Below are 9687 nucleotides of genomic sequence, written 5' to 3'. Positions count from 1 at the left end.
GCCGCGTGTGTAGGAGGCGTATGGAGCGGAGCCATGTGTGTACAAGGTGTACGGAGCGGAGCCGCGTGTGTATGACGTGTACGAAGCAAAGCCGCGTGTGTACGAGGTGTATGGAGCGGAGCCATGTATGTACAAGGTGTACGGAGCGGAGCCGCGCGTGTGTGACGTGTACGGAGCAGAGCCAAGCGTGTGACATGTACGGAGCGGAGCCACGTGTGTACAAGGTGTACGGAGCAGAGTCGCGTGTGTACAAGGTGTACGGAGCGGAGCCGCGTGTGTGCGAGGTGTACCGAGCGGAGTCTCGTGTGTACGGAGCAGAGCCGCATGTGTATGAGGTGTACGGAGCGGTGCCCCATGTGTGCGAGGTGTACGGAGCGGAGCCTCGTGTGTACGGAGCGGAGTCGTGTGTACGAGGTGTACGGAGCGGAGCCGTGTGTGTACGAGGTGTACGGAGCGGAGCTGTGTGTGTACAAGGTGTACGGAACGGAGCCGAGTGTGTACGAGGTGTACAGAGCAGAGCCGTGTGTGTACGAGGTGTTCGGAGCGGAGCCATGTGTGTACAAGGTGTACGGAGCGGAGCCGTCTGTGTACAAGGTGTACGGAGCGGAGCCGAGTGTGTATGACGTGTTCTTATACATGATATAATATAAGCTGCCTGTTTTCTGGTGGTGATTATTCTCTATAGTATGTAGTGCACATTGTAATGCCTTTTTTTTCTTTCCTTAACCCTTTCCCAACATGGCGCTCTACCAAGAGCCATAAGTATTTTATTTTTTCGTCAACATGCCGACCACAAGAGGTAGTAATGACAGACAATATAACATCTTGTAGAAAAGAGCTGGATGATTTCCTCAGTACACATAACAGTGGGTTATAGTTAAATTAGTGATGAAATGGACAATTGGTGGAGAAAGGTTGACCTTGATGGACAGGTGTTGTGAGTTCATTTTCCCCTTCACCTTTGATGTCTTATGAACTCCCTCTGCTAGTGAAGAGAGGTAGTGAAATTGATTGGGATGGGAAGAACCTGTTATCTGAACAGGCGGAGTGTGATTGGACATCTGGAATTTCTGAGTGGATATAAGGCAGCCGACACCCTGCAGGGCTGCTGGTGATCCTTTCTGCTCTGAGCTCTGGCATCCAGTTTTAGTTCCTGTCTACTAAAAGCTAAGTTTTTGCCCTGCTATTATTCCATGAGATTTTGTCTGGTTTCGTTAGTGTTTGTATTCAGCCAGTCCTGGTTGGGACTGGCTGAATTCCATTTTTGTCTCTGATCAGTTGATCTCTTTGCTCTGTTTTCAGAATATACCTGAGTGCTGATATAGTGATTTTGAAGTCTAGCGACTTCAGGGCCTATTTTCCTATCAGACGGTTGGGACATTTTTGTAGGGTTTTTTGCGGATTGCAGCCAGAATCTTTTCTGTCCTGTCCTATCTAGTTAGTTGGGCCCCATCGTTTGCTCAGCCTGTCTTTCTGTCTGTGTTTTCATCTGTTTTTCACCGACAATACATGTTGGGGCTGTCTATTGCTTTGGGGTCTGCTCTGGGGCAGTTTAGATTTCCCCTTTCCTTCTTTAGGCTTATGTAGTTCTCCGGCTATGACGAGGGGTCTAGGGCACCATAGGAACCCCCCACGGCTACTGTTAGTTGTGGTGAATAGGATCAGGGGTCTGCAATCCGATAGCTACCAACCTCTCCGGTTTTCTGGACTTAGCTTGTATTTTTGTTTTCTCCTCCTCCAGTGACTCATTCATAACAGACAGGGGTCTTTTTTCAACCTATGTAACTACGTAATATTGCCATATGAGGGCTTGTTTTTTTATGGGACGAGTTGTGCTTTTGAATGACACTGTTCATTTTACCATATGATTTACTGGAAAGTAGGAAGAAAATTCCCATGTGCGGCAAAATTCTGAAAAAAGTGCAACTCCCCAACAGGTTTTTTTTATTGTCATTTACAATGTTTATTATACAGTAAAATATCCTGGCAGTATGATTCTCCAGAAGTCAGTATTATTATGTTGATACCAAACATACATAGTTGTTTTGCTTTTTTTTTTTTTTAAGTAGTGAAAAGTTTTTAGAAATTTGTATAAAAAAAATAAAATTTCACTTGTGCCACCATTTTTCGAGACCAGAAATTTTTTCAGTTTGATGTTGATGGGGCTGTGTGAGGGCTTGATTTTTGCACCCTCAGCTGACATTTTTATTGCCATCATTTTGGGTTTGATATGATATTTTGATTGCCTCTTATTGAATTTTTTGCAGCTTTGCAATTCTGGCCTTTTTTTTTGTCAGTACATAGTCAGCGTTTATGTATCGGGTTAATTGATTTCGTGATAGCTCAAACTTTTACGAAAATCAAGATACCACATAAAAGTTTGCTTTTTATATATACATTATATCTAATGTGTGTCACCGGGATACCGGGACAAAGTGGTTTCAGACACTCACAGCGTGTGGTGACAAGCACACCTGCAGTTGTTAGATGGCTTCACCATCCTATTAACAATTCTGTGACACGCTGTGACAATCTGAAGTAAGGGAGAGGGCACTGAAACTGGAACCCTAACTATCTCTGTCCCTGGCCTACTCTCGATGGTAGAGAGGCCTGAGTCTCCAATCTTACTATACTCCTGTTAAACCCTAATCTGTCCCCCACTCCCGAGGCATGGTATAGAAAAGTAAGGGAAACAAGACAAAGACAGACGGGGGTAACTGAAACCCACTTTCATTCCAAATACTCCCCAAAAATAGGGCGGAAGATAGGAAAAGGGAGGAACAAACTAAATAGGAATAAGGAAGCGGTGTTAAATACGAAACTCCTGCACACAAAACACTCCAGTAGCAACTGCTCCCAACACTACACAGCTCAACACTTCCAAGAAGAAGATTCTTTCACCGGCAAGGAAGAAACACCCAGAGCTAGTATACATAGGGAAATGGAATTATATCTGCAGCAGAAAGCAACTATGCTGTATGTTCCCAGCCAGCAAGGAAAGAGTCCTTAATCCTTTCAGCACTGATGGAAACAAAGTCCATTTAAAATAGGACACGAATCACACTGTTTGTAAAGATAATCTGTGATTCATTACCCATAGTGACCTTCAACTTCAGGTCTCCCAGGGGGACGTGGCACCCTCGTGACATTCTGGCTGCCTTTGCTCTGTTTCTGCACGGGTTTAATTGCTAAGTGGTACTCCTGGAGTCCTTTGTTGTATCAGCTGTTCTGAGTTTGTTACTCCCCCAGACCTGGTTGGCACATTGCCTTCCGCCTTGCAGCTTGCAAACTCCAAACTGACACACCCAAGACCAAATTGAGAGATTTAAATGGAATCGTGGCCATAGAGCCATTTCCAAAACCCGGAGTGCAGAGAGGGATTCGCCCCACTACCAAACCTGCAAATAAAAAGCCTTTGATGGGTTTTCCTAAAAATCTGACTGGTTCAACTACTTGGACCCATCAACTCTCTTTTATTTTGCCTTCTGATTCGCAGGTGTTCTGCTGTAAACACTAGGCGCTCCAGCGGGTATAATAAGACTCCGTCCACATCCTGGGGGACACATATCGACCCTTACATATGATCCCTCTCTCTGCCTCACAGAATATTTAGAAAGGTGTGAGATACTTGCTTGTTCGGCTTTATTATGGGTGTGCCATGAAAAGATCTTCAGCACCATGATCTGAGTTTTTCTATTGGTATATTTATAGACAAGACATGAGTAGATCAATCAGTGGAGGATTAAGTTTGAGTTGAATTTACTGAAATTTGTGGCTCCACGCAAATTCAAAATTTTAAAAAAACTTGCTCGGCACCATTCCCACACTGCTGAAGCATCAGAGAGTGGGCTAATGTTGTTTTGCATTGTTGTTCGGACTTCCTTATAATGTCCTGCAGTTGTGACATCTTATGGATTATCATCAGTGCTGACAGTGAAGGTCAGTACCTGGGCAATCACAGATCAGCGGTTCGCAGCTGAGCACAATTTGTACAGCAAATTGTTCTCCATCTTTACAGTCACTGGGTAAGTCTCTCTGTAGAGTGTAAGTTCTTATGGTCAACGGGGTCCTCGCTCTCTCCTCTAGAGTATAAGCTATTATGGTCAACAGGATCCTCTCTTCTGTAGTGTAAGCTCTTAGGGTGTGTGCACACGCTGCGGATTCTGCTGCGGTTCCTCAGTGGTTTTCGCCCTCTGCTGCGGTGTACAGTACCATTTTAGTCAATGAGAATTGAAAACCGCCGTGCACATGCTGCGGGAAAAAAAACGCACGGAAATGCTGCGGTTTATTTTTCGCAGCATGTCAGTTCTTTTTGCGGTTCTGCACCCATTGACTTTCATTGATTTTGGTAAAATCTGCCGAAAAACCGCAGTTTGAAAAATATTTGCGGTTTTTACTGCGGATTGGAGTGTAAAAACCGCTGCAGAATGGAGGGAAGTGATGTCAGGCGGGAGGAAGTGTAGTGTGTGGGCGGAGTGTAGTGTCTAGTCACCATATTTGCAGGATGATGGAGGGCTACCATCAGTGGCGTAGCGTGGGGGGGGCGGGGGGGGCGGTCCGCCCCAGGCGGCACGTGTGTGGGGGCGGCGCGGCAGCAGAAGCAATTCCTCTCCTCTGTGGGAGAAGCGCGGAGCCTGGACTCACTGACTGTACATTTCGGCCTGCGGGGCTGTGCAGTGAGGGGGTAATGTAATGCAGCCTCTTCCCACCCTTCCTCCATCCTTCTCCTCCGCCTATCGGGAGTCTCTGTACCCCTGCTACCTAGCAGCTTCTCCCTCCTCTCCGCCTGGACCCTCAGTGAGCAGCGCTGCGCTGGGCAGAGGCAGTGCTGACGTCAGCCCCGCTGCACTGGAGGACTGTCATGGTGGGATGGTCGCGACTGCCAGGAATGTGATGCACACAAGGAGCCATGTTAGGAAGAGCCAAGCAGTGAGCTGGTGAGTGCGGGGCTGGGGTAAGGTGGTCTGCGGCTGCCCCCGGCGGCCCTGTGTGCAGGCAGCTGTCATCCTCATCACAGGCTGCGTTGGGTGTGTGTCTGCCTCCATTGTGTGCAGTTATGTGCCACCAACACCGCTGCCTGTGTCTCACCATGTGCAGCAGCGAAAGGATCTGTGCATGCAGCCACACTGTGTGTGTGTGTATGTACACTTATGTGTGTGTGTGTATGTACACCTATGTGTGTGTGTGTGTGTATGTACACCTGTGTGTGTGTGTGTGTATGTACACCTGTGTGTGTGTGTATGTACACTTATGTGTGTGTGTATGTACACTTATGTGTGTGTGTATGTACACTTATGTGTGTGTGTATGTACACTTATGTGTGTGTGTATGTACACTTGTGTGTGTGTGTGTATGTACACCTATGTGTGTGTGTGTGTGTGTGTGTATGTACACCTATGTGTGTGTGTGTGTGTGTGTATGTACACCTGTGTGTGTGTGTGTATGTCTGTGTGTGTATGTATCCACCTGTGTGTGTGTATCCACCTGTGTGTGTATCCACCTGTGTGTGTATCCACCTGTGTGTGTGTCTGTGTGTGTGTGTACACCTGTGTGTGTGTATCCACCTATGTGTGTGTACACCTGTATTTGTGTATGCCTGTGTGTGTGTGTGTGTGTGTACGCCTGTGTGTGTGTCTGTGTATATACACCTATGTGTGTGTGTATGCCTGTGTTTGTGTATGCCTGTGTGTGTGTGTGTATACACCTGTGTGTGTGTGTGTGTGTGTGTGTACGCCCGTGTGTGTGTATCCACCTATGTGTGTGTATGTACACCTATGTGTGTGTGTGTACACCTGTTTGTGTGTATCCACCTATGTGTGTGTGTGTGTACACCTGTTTGTGTGTATCCACCTATGTGTGTGTGTATGTACACCTATGTGTGTGTATCCACCTATGTGTGTGTATGTATACACCTGTGTGTGTGTACGCATGTGTGTGTACACCTGTGTTTGTGTATGCCTGTGTGTGTGTGTCTGTGTGTGTGTATACACCTGTGTGTGTGTGTGTCTGTGTGTGTGTATATACACCTATGTGTGTGTGTGTACGCCTGTGTGTGTGTCTGTGTCTGTGTGTGTGTGTGTGTGTGTGTATACACCTGTGTGTGTGTACGCCTGTGTGTGTGTGTCTGTGTATATACACATGTGTGTGTGTATGCCTGTGTTTGTGTATGCCTGTGTGTGTATATACACCTATGAGTGTGTGTATGAGTGTGTGTGTGTATGCCTGTGTGTGTGTGTCTGTGTGTGTGTGTATACACGTGTGTGTGTGTGTGTATACACGTGTGTGTGTGTGTGTGTGTATATACACCTATGTGTGTGTGTATGCCTGTGTGTGTGTGTGTCTGTGTGTGTGTATACACCTGTGTGTGTACACTCTGCGCATGTGTCAGCACAGCAGCAGCTCTGCTTTCCTAGGTTTTCTGTCCCGTCCTGGCACCGTAGCAGCTGCAGAGGCTCCGCCCTATTGATGCTCCCGGGAGGAGGAAAGAATATGGCGGTGCTGCTGCCCCGGCTGGGAGCGAGAGGAAAAGGGTAGGACAGTACTGCACGGGGTGAGGTGGGATACTGGGGAGCATGGTATGGAGGCGATTTGTGGGAGAGGCTGCTGGGTGCACCGCGGCCATTACCGGAGAATGCACCACCAACATCTGTACGGGAGAAGCCACAGACAGCTGTCACATGCCACATAGACATCACACCACTGGTGTCCTAATACAATAATCATCCCCCATATAAGTGTTCTCGTACATCCCCCCATATATACGTGTCCTCGTACATCCCCCTATACGTGTCCTCGTACATCCCCCCATATATACGTGTCCTCGTACATCCCCCATATCCATATATACGTGTCCTCGTACATCTCCCCCTATACGTGTCCTCGTACATCTCCCCCTATACGTGTCCTCGTACATCCCCCCTATACGTGTCCTCGTACATCCCCCCATATACGTGTCCTCGTACATCCCCCATATCCATATATACGTGTCCTCGTACATCCCCCCATATAAGTGTTCTCGTACATCTCCCCCTATACGTGTCCTCGTACATCCCCCTATACGTGTCCTCGTACATCCCCCCCATATATACGTGTCCTCGTACATCCCCCATATCCATATATACGTGTCCTCGTACATCTCCCCCTATACGTGTCCTCGTACATCTCCCCCTATACGTGTCCTCGTACATCCCCCCATATACGTGTCCTCGTACATCCCCCATATCCATATATACGTGTCCTCGTACATCCCCCCATATACGTGTCCTCGTACATCTCCCCATATATTTTCTGTTTTTTTCTGTCACATTATTAAAAATTATTAAAAAAAGCCATTAGGTCTTCATCCAGCATCATCAAGCTAATACATACATATATATAGAGAGAGAACTGCAAGAAGATGAAAGTCTAGAAATGTAGAAATAATAACAGCAGAGTTAGTAGCAGACTAAAAATTAGATCTTTGAGTGTAGTGTGGGCTCTCCTGATGCTTCCGGATTATCATCGACCAAAGGGGCGGCAAATTTTTCGACCGCCCCGGGCGCCACAAACAGTTGCTACGCCACTGACTACCATCGCATGGAGATGGACGTCGGACGTTTGATAGACTTGGTATGTCTGTATGTGTCTGTATATCCACAAAAAAGATGATTAAAAGGCACTTTTACTAATATAGAAAAAACTTTATTTTTAGAACCACATTTAAAATATTACACATCACCAATTAGAGGAATAAGGGGAAATAGACATACACATATGTATAATGTGATTGCACACATAAAAATGACGCACACATCCAGCACCTGGAGGATAATCACTGCTGTATGTATATGACTATCATAAATCTGGTAATTGTCCAAAAAGTGGATCAACCTCAGAAAACAACAAAGATATAATCGATAATGTCAAAAAATAATTCTCAGATTATACCACTGAGGTTGTATATTATAATCTCACATGATACCACATAATATAAGGAAACCTTATTCTAGATGTCTATGTTATTAAGCATTCACCACTAAACAATGGCCACTATAATTAGCACACATTGTCACTATGTAATACTGAATATTTGTGGGACGATGCATAGATACAGCCACACATCCTGACTAACCACCTATTTCACTGCCTATACTACAGCCAAAGTGGCGACAATGTAAATAGGGAACAAAGCCCATATTATAATAATTACCGGCGGTGATGGTCAGGAGGTACCCCGATGTCTGGGGCGGACGCGCTATACTAGTAAAAGTGCCTTTTAATCATCTTTTTTGTGGCTATGCTATGTATGTGATGATAGGCATCATTAATCCGAGTGGATACATGGGGAGTATAATTACAGGTAATAATTGATACCATGTGTCCCTGTCATACTTGGTGGATTTGTCTATGTGTCTTTTTGTGTGCGTCTCCATGCGATGGTAGTGCGACAATTGTGCTCAATCGCCGCATGGGACTGCTGCTCCCATCCGGCTATCGGATGGGAGAATAGTCCCTGCGGCCGCCGAGCACAATTATACAGTGATAAACACGTAACAAAGCACAACATACATGTAACATACATTATACATTCATTACTACATACAATACATGTAACAGACATGACATACAACATAAAACATATAGTATATACTCACCATACAGGCCAGGCCATCTTGTTCCCCGAAGCCTTAGCTCCCCTCGGCGATCTCTGCTGTCCTTGGGCGATACACTAGCAGAAGCGATGCTCCTGCAGTGTATCGCTGAGTTTCCCGGTGTACGGGCGCTCCGGGACCTCGCTTTACGGCACTATAGCTGCGTGTGAACTTTCTCAAGCAGCAGTGGCGTAAAGGAGAGTACCGGAGTCAATGAATGCCGGTAAACTCTGGTGCATGCGCAGTAACACACTGCAGGAGCTTAGCTCCTGTCAGTGTGTTTCTGCAGCCATGGAGAACGGTCAACATCTCCTGATGTGACTGTTCTCCATGGCAGATCGTCGTGGGACAGTCAATTATGGACTGCGTCGGAACAGGTTGTATAAATTTGGTTTGTTTTTTTCTTTTTTTCCCTAGGAGATCGAGGGCTTTGCTGTGGATTACCTGTCCAATAAAAAATGGTCAAAAACACTGTTTTTTATTTCATTAAATTTTTTTTTTAATGTGTCTTGTGCATTTTTTTTCTACTTTTACATTGGATTAATAATGGAACGGCGTCTTATTGACGCGTCTCCATTATTAACCGGGCTTAATGTCACCGATCAATCAAAGGAGACAATAACCCCTTTATTACCCCACATCCCACCGCTACGCGGGAGTGGGAAGAGAGGGGCTAAGTGCCGGAATTGGCGTAATTTATAGATGCTGTGACAAGCGTCAGCTTACGCTGAGTCGTTTTTCTTAGAGTGGACCCTCTGGGCCGTGGCACCCACCCTCCTAGGGCGAGCTGACCTAGTGAGAACCCACCAGGCCTGGATTGGCCACTTACCCAACCGGGCATTTTCCCACTGGGCCGCCATTTTCATGAAGTTATGGGCCGCTTGCCGCAGCGGCGGCCGGTCGGCCTCTTTTTTCCTGCCGCCGGCCCTTTACATTTTCTGGCAAGGCGGCAGGCAGCGGCACCCTAGGGGGTTAAAAACATGCCGCGATGAGGTGACGCTGCATGTCGTCGGTCGACAAGGCCCCGCCCCCGGACCGCAGCAGGAGGAAACCTTTG

General features: G+C 46.7%; 1 protein-coding gene across 1 annotated transcript in view; it reads right to left on the bottom strand.

The window, feature by feature from the left end:
* The window catches only part of LOC141051054 (uncharacterized), a 176487-nt gene that overhangs the window by 56846 nt on the left and 109954 nt on the right, over positions 1-9687 (bottom strand). The window lies entirely within an intron of this gene.

Source organism: Dendrobates tinctorius, unplaced genomic scaffold (assembly GCF_039654945.1).
Source record: "Dendrobates tinctorius isolate UK_male_01 unplaced genomic scaffold, ASM3965494v1 ptg000155l, whole genome shotgun sequence".
In the NCBI taxonomy this organism is placed as follows: Eukaryota; Metazoa; Chordata; class Amphibia; order Anura; family Dendrobatidae; genus Dendrobates; species Dendrobates tinctorius.
Note: the sequence above shows the minus strand (reverse complement) of the source record. Positions and strands in the feature narration are given on the sequence as shown.